We start from the raw sequence: 20,764 nt of genomic DNA, 5'->3' as shown, positions 1-20,764 counted from the left end.
AGCTGCTGCTGCTCATTGACACCCCACTGAAGGTCACTACAGTAGGGGCCTGTTGTTTGTAATGGAGGTGGGGACCGCAGTCTGGTCTCTGACCTCAACTCCCACTGATCTAAATATATAGACCCCTCATTACATTGCTGCTGGATTCATCTGTATGAAATCTGAGCTCTATCTATCCCTCTGCCTCCCTCTTGCTCGCTCTCTCTCCCTACCAGACACAAACACACTCATAACCAAGCATGCACAAGCTCACACAAATATGGCACAATCTTACCTCTGAATCGGTAATATCTCCACATCTATTTTAACACACCCATCCAAAACACATATGTACAGTATGTGAGTGAAAACAGACACACGTACATGCACATTCAAACTCTCTCAGGCTTTATGCATTATGCATTAATGGACACATACACCGGCAAACACACACGCTCAAACACTTCCCACACCTGCACACACTTAAGCACGAGGCGCAGGTGTGCATTCTTGACTCTCCCTTGTCAGTCTGGTGCCGACCGTCAAAATCACAGCCAGCACCACTAGACCAGAGTGATGATTGGGGAGGTGGTGTTGGTGGGGTGGAGGGGGGCTGTTGTGTTGCCAGCGTACCATGTGTGCCAACTCCTCGACTGACTCCTAACCCATATGGCACTTCACTCCCTAACCTCCCCCAAATCTGACTGTGGAAACATACTGCATTAGCACTTCTCCCTGCACCTGGCTGTGGCTGAAGAGACAATTATGTACATTAGCAAACAACTGCAAAATACCTCATCTCACAACAACCAATGTGGGGAGTGGTTGGGGGGGGTAGTTTAGGGTAGTTGTAGAGTGAAGACGTCACCCAATGACGTCACATATTGTTCTCATGTAATGTTGCCATTTTGCAACTCTTTCTGATGAGCAGGTGAATCAAGGTGAAAGTTGATTTGTGGGTTTTGGCTCAATTAATGACACTACTTTAATCGTGTTTCCTGTTTGTTATACCTCATTGAGTTAGTGTGTTGAAATAGAATCGGTTTTGTTTGTTTTTCTAGCCTAGGGTGTGATGAATGCAGCCGTGAGTTGGAACCTAAAACTCTGATCCTCGATAAGATTACCAATCTGAAAATGATCACTTTATAATTAAAAGTGTACATCGGAGAAAACAATATGTTTTGCTTACTTATTTTCATCAGGAATGAGAATGATCTACATCGGGTTAAATGGAGCATTTAATGGGTTAAACTTGGAGGGAAGGAGTTTTCCTGTCTTGGGGACGGGTGGAGGAGCATTGACGTTTGGATGCTAACAAACCCTCAAGTCAAGCTGTAACAAAGCGCTTGTAACCTTATTTCAAGAGCTGAAAAAAAAACTTCACTGTTGGGGCTTTGAAAATGACTTCAAGCCAGAGTGTTGCTTTTGACATGGAAACCTTTCAATTTGAGTGGAAAATGTTATCCCCCTTCAGCGATTTATTTTTAATTTTTAAATGTGCAATACTTAGGTTTACGTTAAGTAGGCTACAGCCAGACAATCACGTCACATGAAGTTTATTTTTGTCAAAAATACAGATTGTATGTAACAACAATGCATGAAGAAAAACAAGGTCAAGCCTACATATGTCACCACCAGGTTCAATGGGGGACTTCATGACATCACTGTTGTAGCTCAAGGAACTGTGTCCCAACTCGCACTATGTTTTCACAAAGTGGGAAAAAGCTTCTCCTTCAAACATATGCAGGAGTTTAGAACACCAGCGTTGCATTGCTCCTTGATCAGCCCTTTCTCATACTTAATAAGATGTCTGCTTGCTTGAGGTATCATTTCTTTTAAAGCACTTTCTCATGTGACCACTCGTGATCTGAATGGAGAAACAATGTGCTCTTGTCATGGTCTCAGTTTTTAGTGCTTTGTTGAAAAGAGAATGAGGAAAAACTACAACCCCTGTCTAAAGTGTCAAGTTTATGTCAGTCTTTTTGGCACAGGATGTCTTGAGAATAACCTTGTAAAACCCAAACACATATCATTATCGTCATCAGTTAAGTTACTTTTTGCCATCTGCAGCATATTATGGGGACTGTCAAGTCTAGACATGATGGACCATCAAATGGTGTTGAATATCTACATCAAATCCCTACACGTTTGTTTTCATTTGTCATGTCGTGTCTTTTCCATTACCCAAATAAGGATAGTTCCCGACTTGGAGTTAGGACTCTTGTGGGGACCGCAATTCCCTGTATGTCCCGGTCATGCTACTAAAATGTATGATAAAGTAGGAATGGCTTAGGCGGTTGCAGAGGTGTACATTATAATGGGGTTTTAAGTTAAAGATTTATGTTCATCATCTTTAGACTAGATGGAAGAGCTCCTGACCAAAAGACATGTCTGTAGTTGATCTGTTCTGTAGGATTTGCTTGAGTTAGCTGTGTGTATGTTTGACTGTGTAACCGGGGTCAATGTGCTGCTAACAGCTTAGCTTCCTCCGCTGTCCCATACTGGGTTCGAACCAGTGATCCTCTGCTTCACAACACACGTGACCGCCATTGACAATGCTCCAAAGGGTTGAGCCACTCAAAAGGTTCCAATTTAATGGCTCCTTCCACGACATTTCAAGCTAGCCGTGGAGTGAGCTTACGGCACGTTCTTAAAGCCGTTACATTTGCATAGAACATGTTTGAGCCTGAGTGATTAAAGTACATGTTTCAATGAGCATTCAAGGGCAATGTTGATCCATCTTTAAAATCTAAAACATTTGCAGCAGCAACTGCTCGATGTAAAAACAATCAAGGAGAAGAGAGTCTGTGTTTGGGCAATACAGTAGGTCGGTTAGCGCTCCAAGCCGTTCTTTTAACCAATGTGATTTGTTCGATCCCCCAACCCCCCCCCATCAATCAATACGGTGCATATTTACTGTAACTGAGCTCTATGTATATTTGAGAAAGACTCTTTATAGCCATGGCTGGTTGTATTCTCTCCTTGGAAGCGGAGTGTGATTAAAACAGACGATATAAGCGTATTGTATTTCCTAGGGTACTGGAAGGAATGTGAATGCATCATAACCATATTACTCTAGTTAGGAACTGTTTCTGTTGCCAAGTTAGTGGATACATGGGATACCCTCCCTAACAGTGGCTCTGCACAAACAGACAGAACCCAACTCCAACCAAAAACAGCCACCAGAAAGATGTCTGCCTCCTCCGAATCCATCTGACATTTTTTGTTGTGAGAGAGAGAAGCATGTCGCTGGTGGGACTTTGGTCGGTACAATCCCTCCACTGTTAAAACAATGCTGCAGTTGTCTTCCATAACCTAATTACTCCCTCCAGGGGGAGAAAGACAACAGCACAAAATCCCAGAGTTAGGAGTTCTGATCTCCACTCTTAAAGAAAAGGCCTCATTCATTTCCCTCCACCACACAGACGGTCTGCTTTTCATTGGTCTAGGATTGGGTTTAGTTTGATAGTTTAATTACAAACTATCATGATATTGGAGTATAAAAGCTTTGTTTTATTTGGAGTCTGCTCCGGGATCTCTTATGAGAATGAGGAGCACTTTCTGTATTACGCCTAGTAAAACTAGTTGGGGTTTTGATTGAGGTCATTTTAACATATCTGACCTCTTGTCCTCTGCCCATAATGTGTTGGAGCTGGAGATTAATCAGGATATCACTGTTATCATGCTCTTGTTGATACAGGCAGACAGATACTGTAAAGGCACACAGAACTAACATGTCTTTCAGGTGCAACTTTTCTGTACAGCAGGCTAGGGAAAAAAATAAAACATTGTTCCCTCTTTGTTTTTTATCACCTCCATCATGTACTAGCACTGGAAGGTTGCTGAAACGTTATTACAGTAATTGAACACAAGGAAGTCTCTACAGGAAGAAGGGAAAGGGATGTGGGCAGTAGCGTTTACCAATAGGAAAACAGTGTTCATGTCTCTCACTCCCCAGAACATCACCCACCTCCTATTTTATTTATTTGTTTATGCGGACTCAGAAAATCAGAGCTGCCATTGTATGACACAAGGCAAGTTTACCATTGGATAGCCTTTTTTCTCAATGTTTATTGCTAACTTATTCTGCTTTAAGAAGTCTATGCATTTGGTTATCTGGCGGCTTTTCCTTGTATTATGTGGCACAGGCTTATAAACACAGAATAAATGAGTCATCATCTTCACATTCATTGACCAGAAGACTTTATGAGGATTTCTTTGGTTGACATTGGCATGAATACAATTCATCTGTATATTAGTTCAGCCCCACACAAATTCAGTTTAGTAACATTAGCTTTTTTGCTTAAGTTTTATTTGTTGTCAGTTGGTTCATGTAAATATAAGGGGTATGCTCTGATGCAGTGAGCGCCTACACAGTATGTCCATGTAGGTATACTCCATGAACAGGCCACACAAGGAGACCAGACAGTGGTGTGTCTCTGTGAGTGTTTGTGTTAGCCTGAGTTGCTTTCCTGTGCTGTGTGGGGCTGTGTCCGGCGTATGTGGACCCCGGCCCTCATTGTCGGCATCCTCAACGTTCTTCCGCTCTAGAGGGGACGGCAGCAGAGGAAGCTTAACTTTGCTGACATGAAGGAGGCTCTTCCTTCAGTCTCTCTACTGGTTGATTAACCCTCTCTGTCTACCTGTCTGTCACTGGGACTAACCATGAAGCACGTCTGGGGTTCTAATCTCATGTTTGGTTCACCGCATCAACGACAATGATGACGATATTACCATTATTACACAGTTATCATTTTATTTCAGATATATAGACATTATGCTTGAACGTTAATCGCATTAATGCACTTTCTCGAACCTCAAAGAGAACATTATTTCTTTCTTGTTTTACATCTATGAAACAAGAAACAAACAAGTACCTGTCTTGTGTATTAAAATACCTTCCATACTTTCCCCTGGATGATGAAAGGGAATTGAGTCATTATCACGTCAATGACTGCTAGATAATGGTACCTGTGGGTTATGTGAAGCGGCTCTATTTAATATCATCACATGAATCATTTTCATCTCTTCCCTCCCTCTGTCTGTCTCCTCCCTTTTAACCTCTCTCTCTCTCTCTCTCTCTCTCTCTCTCTCTCTCTCTCTCTCTCTCTCTCTCTCTCTCTCTCTCTCTCTCTCTCTCTCTCTCTCTCTCTCTCTCTCTCTCTCTCTCTCTCTCTCTCTCTCTCTCTCTCTCACACACACACACACACACACACACACACACACACACACACACACACACACACACACACACACACACACACACACACACACACACACACACACACACACACTTTCTCTGTCTTAGCAGAGGCAGTCCTTTATCAGACCTATTGCAGACACACCTACAGGAGTGTCCATGAGCCGCACCTCTATTAAACATACCCCCAATTGTGTAATTTGCCCTCAGCAGTAGTAAAACAAAGTACAGGGTGTTTTGGCCTTACTCAAGAACCGTGCAGGTGTGACTGACTGCAGATCAGCAGGCCTCATGGAGGACTCGGAAGCAAAAGTCTAATTGCTGGTTCTCAGTTTCCTCATGTGAGAGAGAATGGTAGAGAGATAGAAACATAGAGACAGAGTGTGGGGGGGGGGGGGGGGGGGGGGCACAGACATGGAGGGTGAGACAGTGGGGGTTGTGAGTTTGGGATGGCGGCAAAGCATTTGCATAAAGGACAGGGCAGTGTGCCCGGCTGTGGAAAGGGTTGGCATCACGCCTCACCGACTGGCAGAGGGAAGACTGAAGAGAGAGAGAAAAAAATGAGAGATGGAGAAAGACAGAGGGGGGGGGTAAATTTAGTCAATAGTGCATCCCTTGTTCAGAAAGAGGAGGGCCCTGGCTGTTGGCAGGAGAGCTGGATAAATCTCTAGTTTGATTGTGTGCTAGATTGCCCCTTTATTTCTTTGATTGCAAAGCGTTCAACACTCTGCAAGAGTAGTGTGCTTCCCTGTTTGTGCATGTGTGAGTTTTTTGTGCAAGCCATGATTGTCTCCTCACATGTTTCTCAGTCTATATTTATATGTAATCAGTACATCTTGCAATTTAGAGTGGCTTGTAAAATGCTAACTCTTCCTAACCCTAAAGCACATTAGTAAGCTGTATTGTCCTCCATGGGTTCACAGCAGACCCTGGTCCAGACAGTTCTACTGCCTTACCCATACCTAGCCAATGCAATACCAAATGCTAATTTACTGCGTAGGCATTAATATATCCTCAAGACAAATGGACCACAAAACAGACAAGGAGACCGAGCCATTTGCTGGTGGCCTCTCCCTGCCCTCCAATCAAAATACGCCCAGTCCAAAGTGGACTCCGCCCCCACAGACAACACTCCACGGGTCTGGCTCAATCAGAGAGGACCCCAGAGTCACAATGCTGCAGCCGCACTGGCTGCACTACTGATGATGTCATAGTAGTAGAGAGTGAAAGGGACGATTATCTAGCATGGGCTTGTTATTTCTGTCCCTGGGTATGACTAGCTTGTTACACATAAAGCCTGTAGTTACGACGGAGACTGTAATGATGCGTCATACTGTACTCTCGGGGCATATGTGTTTTTTAATTACTAGACATCCCTTTGATTTCTTATCCTGCACTGTTTGAAAGTGGAATAAAGCCCATTAGCTTAGTTAAGCAGCAAGTTAACACATGCACGTGAGATCCCTCTTTTCATGTAGTGTTGAGATTCTGAATCAAAAGGACATGTAGTGGGTTCTTTTTAGACTGTGGCACGTTGTTGAGATCTCTGAGCTCTGGAATGAGTGACTCATTGCTCATAAAAATTAAAGTTCTCTCAACTACATGCATTGGGCCATAGAGATAACAGACTAGGCAATGTGCTATGAATTAAATCAGGCCCTATCAAGTAAAAAAAATACTTTAGATCTCTGAAAACAACATTGCTTTTTGTGACGGACATATTCAGTGAGCTGCCAAGTAAATTGTCATTAGCCATATATTTTAGCCTCGCTGACCATCGTTTGACGGATTGTTACCAGGGTTTAAGGAGATGAATTGAGATTTAATTGGTGAATGGAACTGTGGACGTTATTTTCTGTGATCAATACACTTCAATTTCAATTCACAACGCCAGAACTGATTGCTAAACAGTCCTTCCTTTAGTGTAATCATGTCCTCCAGAGGTTCAGTGTTTCTTAATGGAGGTCGACAGACGCTGGGTAGCTGCGGCCCATCGACGGCTCTCTGAGGAGATAAACATGTTGTTTGGTGCAGAGTCAGCCAGCCTGTCACAGCACGGCGAGCCGCCAGCACCGTCACTGAAAGCAGGGCGGTGGTTTCCCTATTCAACTAAACATTCTTTCTAGACAGCGGCGTGGGGCTAGGGGTAAGAGGAGGGACAGGAGAGGAGGGGGGGAGGGCATGTGATGAGGTTCAAGTGGAAATCTCAAGTGCTACTACTGCCACCCTCATGAAGTCAGACCTTGTACTGCTATGCCTTGTCCTCTGTACAGTAGCCTTCTCACCTGTTTTAAAGGGTCTACTCACTAGTATGACATCATTAGCCATCATCAGTATTATTCTCTATGTAAACATACTCATGTATTGCTAAATTTGTTTAAAATATTTTCTTGCACACCCTGTCAATAATATCCCATCGTTTCTCTGGAACACGAAACAAGTTTCAGCCTGTGTTTTAACTAAAGGCAGAATAATATCAATTTGATATCTCTGTACACCATTACAAAAACAAAATGGTTTAGATCATTGGGTTCACCTGGATCTCAATGTTTTCAGAAAGGTTTCAGGTCTTGACATGACACACCAAAACGTTTTAATGTTAATTCAGGCCGGTGCTGTTTTCTTAATGATCCTTGGCTTGATTTGATCTTTTAAGCTCAAGATAAATCTTCTGGGGAGTCCATTGGAACCATACCTCAATATCTAACACCGCTTCATGAGTACTCCAGTCAACTATGTGGTAGTGCAGTGTGATATAGATGTCAGTGGTACTGTAGAGTGGGCTGGGGAAAGGAGAGGTGGAGGTAGTACTAGCCCCTGCAGCTGCGTGGCGTGGCTGTGAGGTGACGACCCTGCGTGGGGCCGGTATATGCCGTTCGTGCCTCCCTCTGATGGCTCCCCGGCCAACCCTGGGCCTGTGAGCATGCAGCCACCACAAATTGCTTGCAGATTGTTCACACATAGTAACGCGCTGGTTTGTAAACTGAGATAATTACAACGAATGCTAGCGCTGCGCTTCAAAAGTCTTTACACATCACTTGCTTGCCCACAGAGAGAGTAAGATTGTGGGGAGGGTTTTGCTTTTTTTCCCTTTAAGTCGAATTTTCACTCTCTCCTTATTTTTCTGGTTTAATGGTTAACAGAATTGATTACGCTGATTACAATGGAGAGTTACGAGGCTAGCACTGTACTCTCACTGTAGCCTACACTAATCACAATGAAAAACACTGGAGGTAAATGGGGGGCTCAGTAGAGCTTTAGCCTATGTCCTCAATCCCGACAGAAATACATTTTAACCCAGATGCGGTAGCTGATAGTGAGGTATTGGGAGGTGAATGTATGGCACTGGTACTTACAGACATGAATGTGTTAAAACAGAGGATTGACAGGACTTCGGAGGATATCAACAGGAAAGTAGGGGTGTGGGTGCGTGGGAGAACGTGCTGACTGACGTCAGTGTGCCAGTGTCAGTGTTGGCATATGCAGCCTTTGTCCCTTACTCACCTGCACCCTCAGAGCTGTGTAGAGACTGAACCCAAGGAGGGCATGCCAACGGGGGAAGGGGCAGACCAGACTGACACGCTTACCTGTGGCAGAAGCCAGGCAAGGACGCACACCTACTACCCTCTGTGAATGGCAAAGCCTGTATGAATGGCAACTTGAGTGTATATGCCACTTTGTGTATATGACGTTCATGTCTGTGGATGTGTTGGTCATTTAGGGTCTATATGTTACATGTACGTAACGGCCCTATGGGTCGTTCTGGCTCTGACAAGGCTTACTTACTTACTACTTAGGTTACATGTACATATTTGCACATACGTCTGTGCATATAATTTGGATGTCCCTGAAGTGATGGTGTGTTAGTACACTGGCATGCCTACGTGCCTGGGCTGGCATGGCACCCCCCTGCGGCCATGTGTCTCTCACTCACCCAGGAGCTGCTGCATGTGTCTGCCTGGCCTGGCTGACTAAGCCTCCACTGCCGCCCGCCCTACCTCTTCTACTCTGTGTGGCCCGGCAGGGTCAGGGTCTGCCAGCATCCAGGGTCAGGGACACTCAGCTGGTCAGGGGAGGACAGCAGTGAGCCACACAAGGCCCACATCTCTCTAATGAAGAGACAGGCTCTCAGGTTATCCAGACAGACCGTGGCATAATTGGTCTAATGAGATGAGAATGAGGCCTGTGCTGCTCAGGTATCTTTCTACCATGGTTAATGGGTTGTCTGGTTGTCTGACGGAAGACTAAGTTGTTGTTTGTATGGTCAGAAACATTTCAGATTGTTCTATTTGGCAAACACATTTCTGAGACATTTTTATGCATCATCATTGATCCTAGACAATTGTATTCTGTTGTAAAACGTGTAATACTGCAATGCATCTATTATCAAAATATAGGCCTATTAGCCTAATGTTGTTAATGTATTCAGTTGAATTGTACTTTTTTGAAAATGATTTAGAAATGTCATATAAAAATGCATTTTGGGCAGTATTTTAGGGTCCGCCACTCCTTCGTCAGACGCAATTCTTCCTTGGAAAGCCTATTCATTTTAAGCAAGGCCATTGTGAAATTATTGCATAGAACACAGTAACGGAAAGTTGATGATTGCATTTTTACCACAATGTTTTATAGAGATTGCAATCGATTTCCTTTACTCTGCTATTGACCTATCCGACTGGGCAAAATCTGGTTGAATCAACGTTGTTTCTACGTCCTTTCAATAAAATAATGAATTCAATGTGATGACGTTGAATCAACGTGGAAAACTGATTGGATTTGCAAAAAGTAATCAACGTAAGGGAATTTCGTATTTTTTACACCCTACTTTTACCCTATGTTTTTTGTTGGTTTAATAGAGCATTCACGTACTCAACCAAATGTAATTTAAAATTAGACGTTGAACTGATGTCTGTGGCTAATGGGATGGGCCTGCCTGACGTTTGCGACAACCGCATATCTTATCTGGCCTTGACCTTAGTCAAGTGTCCATTTATAATGTTGGATAATGAGCCTGATATTGCTATTGGAAACACAGATACACTGTTTAATTTCATTGTTTGATTACCTTTATGAATTTGTATTATTCACATGTCGCTAACGCAGGATCACTGATAGGATACCTGCCTCTTCTGTAAATGCTTTTAATGTAGAGTCCCTCCCCGTCGTCAACTCTGCTAATGGCCATCTCTAAAGTAGCAGAGGTGTTCATTGGAGACCTCTCCACACCACTCTCACGGTGTGAGAGAAAAACAAACGTTGTGTTTCAAGTGGATGATTCACCATATAGGTATCCAGCAAGTAATGACAATGACACCACTCGTCTGTTCTCAAAGTTAGAGAATAGGCTGCTGCAAACTTTTTGTGCTCACCTCTGCTCTGCGTACAGGGACTCGCACGCCCTGTGGAACACATCACCCCCTGACATCGCTGTCCATGTTTTCCTAAAGCCAACGAATAAAACCCTTCTGTATCCGATGCACACAAATGGCATACAAGTATGCCTACTAAATGTTTTAAAAGAAAAATGGATGGTTGTCAAACGCGTAAATTAGCAAAGGTTTAATTTACTGTAGTTTACTCAAAGTTGTGCTGCCTGCACTCATTGCCTATTCGTTTTCAAAGAACGTTTCATTGCTGTCTTGGTGTAGGTTTGCACTAAATCAGACAATAAAAAAAACGTCTTAATGGCTTAAAGGCTTATTTGAAACTTTTTCAATTTAATTTACACTTTTTGTTGGAGTTAATTGGAAAGGAGTGCTTCGACGAGGTGTGAGTGTTTTGCTCCCTTTCCCCTAGTCTTGGATAATTTGTGTTAAGAAGATTTACAAGAAGTTCAATGCAGATAATGATTATACAAAAGCAAATTTCACATTATGTCGCTGAACAAATTCTTTAAATGTTTATGCTAATGAGGTTTCTCTTCAGGTTCGTACAAAATTGTGTGAAAATGGGGTGTAAACCTCATTTACATTTTTATTGAAGTTCTGTTATTCTGTTATTGTTAATATTTTGTCACCATAGATTATGCTCATTTGCACACACTGTACATATACTTTTCTATTGTGTTATTGACTGCATGTTTGTTTATTCCATGTGTAACTCTGTGTTGTTGTTTGTGTCGCACTGCTTTGCTTTATCTTGGCCAGGTCGCAGTTGTAAATGAGAACTTGTTCTCAACTAGCCTACCTGGTTAAATAAAGGTGAAATAAATAAAATAAATGCTTAACTCATACAAAATTGCGGATTTGAAGATAACAACGGAAAAAAAAGGTTTAGATTTTGAAAAGTGATATGAGTATAAATTATATATTTTAGTTAGGCTATAAAGGAGCACATTCTGGGATTTTAAAGGTGTTTGTTGGTTTTTCGATTATTAGCCTTTATCTTTTCAATTTCCCGCTGTATGAAGCAATCAAAATCGAAAACATAAGGACTCTTTTAATTATTTTACAACAAATGATTTCATTACCTCATATCTCCCCAAACCTAAAAGTTTTTCTCTGCCTGTGAATTTGCTGAATATGTTCATATCAACGAAAGTCGCACACTTAGCCAAGACATAGGCCTATGTCATTTATACTTATGAATTTCCTTATCAAAATCAAATCAAATCAAATGTTATTGGTCGCATAGACATATTTAGCAGATGTATTGCAAGTGTAGCGAAATGCTTGTGTTCCTAGCTCCAACAGTGCAGTATTATCTAACAATTCACAATACACACAAATCTAAAAGTAAAATAATGGAATTTAGAAATATCTAAATATTAAGAACAGCAATATCGGAGTGGCATTGACGAGAATACAGTAGAATACAGTATATACATATGAAATGAGTAAAACAGTATGTAAACATTATTAAAGTGACCAGTAGCATACAGGTGCTGGCGTTCCTTAAAATAAGTGAAATGTACAAGCAACACACTTTGCAACAACTTTCTGGATTAAACTTCGGAATACTTTTCCAAAGTAGGCCTACTGATGTATGAAGAAAATAGACAAGAAATTGGAAAAACTGACACATAGTCCTGACCTAACTAAAACATAATAGAAACTCCCAATCCATGTAGAAAGCAAAGCCTATATTCTGTCTGAAATAAAACCAGGCATATGTTTTTTTAATGAAAAAAAATGTACACTAATTTATACAGCAGTCTAATTTATCAAATCAAATTAAATCAAATCAAGTTTATTTTATATAGCCCTTCCTACATCAGCTAATATCTCGAAGTGCTGTACAGAAACCCAGCCTAAAACCCCAAACAGCAAGCAATGCAGGTGTAGAAGCACGGTGGCTAGGAAAAACTCCCTAGAAAGGCCAAAACCTAGGAAGAAACCTAGAGAGGAACCAGGCTATGAGGGGTGGCCAGTCCTCTTCTGGCTGTGCCGGGTGGAGATTATAACAGAACATGGCCAAGATGTTCAAATGTTCATAAATGACCAGCATGGTCAAATAATAATAATCACAGTAGTTGTCGAGGGTGTAGCAAGTCAGCACCTCAGGAGTAATTGTCAACCCTGAGTTCAATGTTTCCTGATTTTCCATGTAGACCTTCTTTTAAAATGCCAGTGAAAGAGTTCATCTGCACATGCCAGGTCTCCTGTCATCCAGACGCGAAAAGAATCGAGAAATATAAGGCCAAAAGGGTTTCTCCATGGATATAGTTGAACACGTTGAACATTGAACACGTTGAACATTTTCTGTTATGTTAATACAATACGAATTATTTTATTTGTTTAACTGAAACACTTTATTTTTGTATAAATTGCATGTTTAACTTGTATGAGGCAACAGGTAGAGTTGCCTATAACACGTTCCATGTGAGTGCAGACTATTCGCCTCTGCTAAAATATTATATTCGCACAACTTGGAACTAAGGTTTTTGAGTAGGTTAATGGGCTATATTTGGTGTGTATGCTATTGATTAACATGTTTTATGTCATGTTTTTGAATAGGCCTAAATATATAGGCAATTGCTCTCCCATGAAAGGGCACATATCCCAATCAATATTCTCTTGAATTAACAAATCAACACATTTCAACTGGCCTATAAGCACACTGAAGTATTTGCACACTATTCCCAACACTTACAGGGAGAAATATAGTTTACTAATGAGTTTGGCCATTCAATAGATTCTCCATCCGTGAATTAATCACTTTCTATACAGCCTAGGCAAGGCCTAGGCCTATACATATTTATGCAACCAATTGTACTGTAAAATTTAGTAGATTTTAGCCTGCCAGTTTGGATTTTTAGCTGCATTTATTTGTAGGTGCTTGGGTTTATTCTGCTATTATTAATTGAAACTGGATTTTACTGACGGTGACAAAGTGGCACAAATGGCTCGCTGGCGGGAGTGCCAACCAGTCTTTCCAGCTCCTTCATTTCCATCGTCCTCTTGGCAGACTCCTATGATGATGTCTTCACTCTTTAAGCATTAATATTGTAAGTGCCGCGCGAGGAAAAAACAGTGGCAGCATGTTTAATTGTCTTGGCCAAAGTCTTAACTTCACTACTTTTAATGAGTTTGAAATGTTTTTCAATAGGCTAGATCATCATATTTTGAAATGTAGTCTACTGTGAATATGTGAAATCACTATTGTGGCATTTGGCCTATATCATACCATGGCCTGTCTGCTTGTTGTAACACAAGGCATCGTGGTGTTGTTAGTTAAGAGTTCACACTGGTCTGTAGGCCTGATGTTTTTCGCGGTCTTTTAGGAACAGTCACGAGCAGCAGGTCTAGGTGGGGTCAAGTCTTCGTTGAATGAGAGCGTGCGCACAGCATGTTTCTGCTCCCTGTCAGTCCAGACATGTTATTGAAAATGATGGCAAATAAATGAAATGAGAGACACAAAGGTAACCATTTGAGACACTGGTTGAAAATAGCGATAAAATGGCAGGGCTAGCTCAAGCAATTCAGCAGGTAGCCTGAGAGGAGCCATTTAGACGTTCTTTGAGTGAGTAAATAAATGTAGGCCAATCATGTAAATTAACGAAAATGTCTGTATGATAACACATTTAGCTTTTAAAAAATACAATTATTGATATCCATAGACTGTACCTTCGCTCATTGGAGAATATAACATGGTGCCAATGTAGGCTAGCATGTGTTGCCAATGTGAAGGCAGAGGCCTAGGCCCTAAGGTTTTCAAATGGTTTAAGAAATATAGCTGTGAACAACATAACTGTTAGTGTTTTATTCATGTTAAAGGTCTATAGGTTTTATGTTTTTACTCTCACAATGCATGGATGGATTTGTCAGTTGAAACAACAAGTTATTAACATGATTTGCAACAGAGAGCTAATAGAATGTTTTACATACAGTAAAGTGTTCTGGCACCATTTGAATGAATTGTATTCATAAAGAAGTGCTAGCTACTTGCAGCAAACCTTGTGCTGCATTTTGACTGTCTCTATATGAGGGATGCCAAACGCTCAGCCTGCTGCACAGACTTTATGGATGCTCTAGTTTAGAGCGCCTGGCTAAAATTGTGCTCAGGAGCATTTAAAAAAAAATCTTTAAATGGTTCAACTAGTGAGAAATATAGCCTATGTGATTATTGAAAAAACCTGTGAGTTTGCATCATTTACTATCATCCTAAATTAAGATCTAGAATTGTTTTACCATATCTAATTCATGTATATGACGCTACTTTCTATGATGTGGACAGTATGTGTTACTACATTATACAAGCGTACGTAATGGTTTAAATTGTTCCTTTCGGTCCCCTTTTAAACCTCTGAAATCGTCATTTTCTTACATTTAGCTCAACATTAAATTACTTCACCAATCAGTGCGGATAGAGCAGCTTGCTATGGAGCGGGCAAGCTATTTACATGCATTGGACAGACACGAGATGTGTCGTGTGTGAGATCCAACTGAAATTTTGCAGGTGGGGAGAGAACGAGAGTGGTTGGATGGGGAGGCTTGAGTTGAAGCGCTGGGCATCTTGTTGTTATGACATGCATTATCTGAATTAGGCCCACATAATTATACCTATGGAGGAGCAGCTTCTATGGAGGAACTTTGAATGTCTTTGAACTTCAGAAAGTTGGCTTAACATTGGAACAGCTCACTAGCTAGCTAACAAGCTTGTGTGTGCAGAGCGGCACCAGAATAAAAACGTCTTACCTTTTTAATAAATCCAATATGAAATGTGATAACTATAGTATCCTTAACTAACATTGTTAATCCATTCTTCTCTAATTAAATCTCTCTCTCCCTAATTTCTGAATCAAGTTTGCAATGTCAGTAGGCTACTAGACTTTGCTTCTTCGGAGGGGAGGGGCCTACACACACACACACACACACACACACACACACACACTGGCAAAGATTTTCAGCTGGCAGGCAGACACTGGAATACGTTTCTGAGTGACAGGTGCTTTGCATATGCGATTTGTTGCAAAATGCCCAGAACATAAAATAACGTTATTAACCGGTTCTGTTTTGGAACAGTATAGATCACTTTCGTTCACAGTTCTGATTCTGTTCCTCAAAACATTTCTTTATTTTCCGGTTTGTGGTTCTAGTCCCTGAACCGGTTCCAACTGCTGCGTGCAACCTCATATCCCCCCTCTCGCAAAATTGATTTCAATGTGATAATCAATGAGTGATTGACAAAACAGTGTTGCCTTTCTCTTTATGTTTTGGTGACCCCCGAATCAAAATACAACATTCCAAACTGTAGCTGACTGTGTTCTGCAGGTTGTCCTCTAACCAGTGATGTGGTTTTTGTGTTGTGGTAGTTTCAACAACAGATTGTACAATATTAGGAGGATATATATACAATTCATATATATCCTCCTAATATTGTACAATATATATACACTACCGTTCAAAAGTTTGGGGTCACTTCGAAATTTTCTTGTTTTTGAAAGAAAAGCTCATTTTTTGTCCATTAAAATAACATCAAATTGATCAGAAATACAGTGTAGACATTGTTCATTTTGTAAATTACTATTGTAGCTGGAAACAGCAGATTTAGGCCAATCATGTAAATTGTAAATAAAAACAGCAGGCTTTTTCTTTGCAACTCTGCCTAGAAGGCCAGCATCCCGGAGTCACCTCTTCACGGTTGACGTTGAGACTGGTGTTTTGCGGCTACTATTTAATGAAGATGCCAGTTGAAACTTGTGAGGCGTCTGTTTCTCAAACTAGACACTCTAATGTACTTGTCCTCTTGCTCAGTTGTGCACCGGGGCCTCCCACTCCGCTTTCTGATTAGAGCCAGTTTGCACTGTTCTGTGAAGGGAGTAGTACACAGCGTTGTACGAGATCTTCAGTTTCTTGGCAATTTCTCGCATGGAATAGCCTTCATTTCTCTGAACAAGAATAGACTGACGAGTTTCAGAAGAAAGGTCTTTGTTTCTGGCCATTTTGAGCCTGTAATCGGGAGTTGTTGAGAGTAGTCTTCTCTTTTCAGCAGTAGGTATTTGTTTTCCAAACTGAACATTATTCCTGCGATTGTATTTTGAAATGTGCAAAAGGCAAACCTACAGCCGCAACCAGCCATAGAAATATAATCATGGCTGTTCTCATTCAAATCAGGACTGGAAGCCATTGCTAATGTATCCATGAGTTTAACAGTCAAATTGCCAGAGTAAGAGGTTCCGAAACCCTTCTATGTCTATGGCCACAATGCAGCAAGCTGCATATTTGGCACCCATGCTGCACAAACTGCGACCTTCCAGATTGTAGGCATACAGAAAACTGCCAAAATAATGGAAACGCTTGAGTAAATGAGGGATACAAAGTATATGTTTTGGTGTGCGGTGCATTTTCCTGGCATGGTTTAGGTCCACTTGTATAATCTATCCCAAGGCGCATTGAAACTGTTCTGGCAACTCTTGGTGGCCTAACACCCTTTTAAGACACGTTATGTTGGTGTTTCCTTTATTTTGGCAGTTACCTGTATGCGCTTGTGATAACACTTAATACACTGTTATTTTTTAGAAACTATTGATCCTCTGTGGCTAAATTATGCTCTCTGGTGTATTTTGAATATTGAGAGTAGACCCAGCCCCTGACTTACACACTTGACCAGTCACATTTATTTATTATGCAGTTTATTTGTAATTTTTTTATTCATCAGTTACCCAATCAAGTCAGGGCCCCCCAGTTACCCACGTGGGCACCCTACGTGCTGTGATTGATTTATTTTGATGATATACCATAAATCACCAACACAGATTTACGCTGCCTACTCTATTAAGAGGCTGAAAATAGGACTTGCTTATTTTTTATAGAGAGGTGAGGTAGGCTGCAGTTTTCAAAATTCCGCTACTAAAGAGAGAAATGCATTGGGAGCAGTGGCTGGCTGACATAATTGATTATTGAATAACAAAACAAGAGATGGAGATACTGAAGATATGTAGGAAAGAAATATAGCTAATTACTGAGGTTTTATTTGTTATTGTATGTGGGTAGGTAGGAGATCATCATTGAAACAGAGCACTGCTGACAATAAAGGTTGTACACCTTAAAGGACAAGTGCAGTAAAAAAAAAAAATCTGTGTTTTATATATATTTCCACAATATGTGGAATAATACTGTGAAATTGTGAAAATAATGATAATTTGGTGGGATGGAGTTTTGGCCTGCAATGTGACATCACCTGGCGGTAAATGAGTTAATAGACCAATAACAAACCCACTAGGCACAGACGTCAACTCAACGTCTATTCCACGTTGGTTCAACATAATTTCATTCAAATGGAATGGCAACAATGTTGATTCAATCAGTGTGTGCCCAGTGTGAAGACAGCTCCAAACCTCTCTGCCAATAATAGCTAGTTTTCAGTTTTCCCCTCCTCACTTAGACCACTCCCAGACAGCCCTAGCAAAATTATTGCATGAGAAATTGCTCTTTGCTAAGATGCAATTTAAAAAAATATATTTTTACCATTTTAATTGAAAACAATCACAGTAATGTACTTTATATAATATTGAGATAAAAACGGCTTCATTGGACCTTGAAAACCACATCACAGTTTTGAATGTGGGATATTTGCATGATTAAATTGTATCTGCTGTAGTGCTTCATAGGATGATTATGGTTTTAACAAAACATTAGCAGTTAGTCTATTTTGCTTAGGTCCCTGTACTGGAAACCACTCCTTTCTTTCATGAAGGCCTAAACCGTTATTGTCTTGATTTCCAGATAGTGTCTCATCTTTTGTTCTCCCTGTATCAATATCCTGTTATTTTTGTGTGTGTGAGTCTTTGTATTTTATGCACGTATGCAGGTACATTTGCTCAGCACTCTCTCTCTGTCCCTCTCTCTCTCTCTCTCCCTGTCTCTCTCTCTCTCTCGCACACAGACTCACATACAGACTCACACACACTCACCCTATAAAGTATGTGTATCTTCAATTGAGATGTTCCTCTTATTTTAATGTCAGTTTTGTCTGTCTTTTGTTAGATGCTCATCGTGTTCTGCAACAATGGGTATTAGAGAAAGCAACAGAAATTGAACAGAAACCCAGGGATATATTGTCCTTTATTGTGCATTGTGACAGTTGATGGGTGTGAGCCAGACCATCTTGAAGCCAACTACTAAATGCTGGTGTGATGCTGTCTTCATCATTCTAAGATTAAGCAGAAATAGTGCATGATACTGCAGCATATTAACTAGAGATTAGATTATATCGGTAGTACAGAGTGAGCGTGCACTAATACAAATGTGTTTTATATCATCTTTGTTGCAAATGGTGGACCAGAAATAGAGACGTTCTTCCATTTTACGGCAATTACGAACCCTGCAAACCCAACCCAAAGAACAATCAGACATCCACTTATTCAGACCGTTACAGATGCCTCTGCAAACTGTCCAGCAGTTGTAGAAGAAAGAGATGCATCATGGAGGCAAGGCACTCATTATTAGTCACAAACATGGACGAAACAGTCATTGGAGGCTTTTGAGAAATAAAGCTCAATGATTTATCTGCAGACTCTCCTGTTTTTGGACTGGTGTTGATGAGATTGGGCTGAATGTGCCATAGCTACAGTTGTACCGGAACAGTACCCATTTCCAACCATTGTATTTCTCGTTTGCCTATTCGATATGTTGGTGTTCCTCCTTTTACCCTCCGTAATAGACATGCAGTGTACTGTATATGCTTTGGTTTTAAAGCACCCAGCGTTACATTGATGCATCTTCTCTCAGGGTGGGAAAAAGGGTGGGTTTGTTTCCCCCTCTTTGTTCCTGTGGTAAATCCAAGACCAGCTGCCGGTTGTGGGGTCTGGTGGGATTTTGGAGCGGTGTGTTTTCTCTTGCCATCCTGTGCCAAGGTGGCGTTACGCAAGCAGAAAGAGAGGGTGGGGGTAGTGAGATGAGGCAATGGCGGCCATACTGGAGATGGAAGCAGACTGAGGGTAGCTAGGATTGGTGTACGAGAAATACATGTCCCCTGAACTTTGCCAATGTGTCAGATAGGAACTTGTCGATTTGGCAAATTGTGCACTGTCGGACAGGACTGCGTACACTCTTTCTCTCCCTCTCTCCCTCTCTCGCTCTCCCTCTCTCATTCTCTCTCCGGCTCTCTCCCTCTCTTTGCCACTAACCCCCCCTCCTTTCTCCTTTCCCTCCCTTTCAGCTCTTGAAGCTAACGCATTGGCTGGGCTACAGGCATCTTGTTGCCAAATAGGTGGGCCCTACTCGTGTTGGCAAAGGCTCAAGCAATGGTTAGGGAAAGAACGCGGAGAGGACGAGAGACGGCGAGAGAGAAACAGAGAGAGAAAGAGAGAGAGTTGGAGAGAAAAGGGGAAAAAAGAAGCAGCACTCGGCTTTGCCAGCGGTCGTACACGCTCGTCCAACATTGATTCGGTTCTCTCCTTTTTTTCCTATTCTGTGCTCTGCACTCCCCAGCCCCCCCGCCTGTGTGTGTCTCTGAGTCGTACGCGGGGCCCACAGATCTGAGCAAACACCACTACCAATTACGCTTTGCCAAGGAATTTTTTTTGCTTTATTTCCTCCTTTTTGGGGGGGAAGCGCAAAAGAAGAGTGTTTATTTTAAGTGTGTCTATTCCAGTTGTTATATTTAGATAATTTTTGTTCTTAAATACCATTCACCATTTCTTTTTTTACCATATTTCCATTATTTCTCAATATCAGTTTTCTTCTCTTTAAATTTGGGTATTTTGTCTTTCCGTCCCAGATTTAACCAGCGATCCTTTGCGGCATTACGCTGTGACCCACAGAACACCCGGGGGGGTATCTTGTTTTGTTTAACTTTGTTCCACTGCTTACTGTGGACAACTGGAGATTCCTGAGATCTTCTGCTAATTATCTTTTTTACCCTCAAGTTTTTTCATCTGCACATTTTTTACACCCTGTCAAACCAGCACTTGCTGTACATTTGTGAGTGTGGAAAAAAAGTGGTGTTGGAGAATTCTTTTTCATTTTGAACGTTGTGCCAAATTTATGATGAGAGTGCAAAATGGTAACTACCAGACCGTCTGTCTTCCTATTGCAGTGTGTTTTTGTGGTGATTTCTGTCCGCTTTCAATTTGTTGTTGAAATGTGAGTCTGGTTAGACTTCTTTTGCATGGCAGCAGGAGAGATAGGAAATGGTATGGCA

The 20,764-nt window shown here is 41.4% G+C and overlaps 1 protein-coding gene across 3 annotated transcripts in view; it reads left to right on the top strand.

Annotated features, from left to right (window-relative positions):
• The window catches only part of nfixb (nuclear factor I/Xb), a 104,032-nt gene that overhangs the window by 7,860 nt on the left and 75,408 nt on the right, over positions 1 to 20,764 (top strand). The window lies entirely within an intron of this gene.

The sequence above is a fragment of the Salvelinus namaycush genome, chromosome 3 (assembly GCF_016432855.1).
Source record: "Salvelinus namaycush isolate Seneca chromosome 3, SaNama_1.0, whole genome shotgun sequence".
NCBI classification, from domain to species: Eukaryota; Metazoa; Chordata; class Actinopteri; order Salmoniformes; family Salmonidae; genus Salvelinus; species Salvelinus namaycush.
This window is presented reverse-complemented; position numbering and strand designations above follow the sequence as displayed.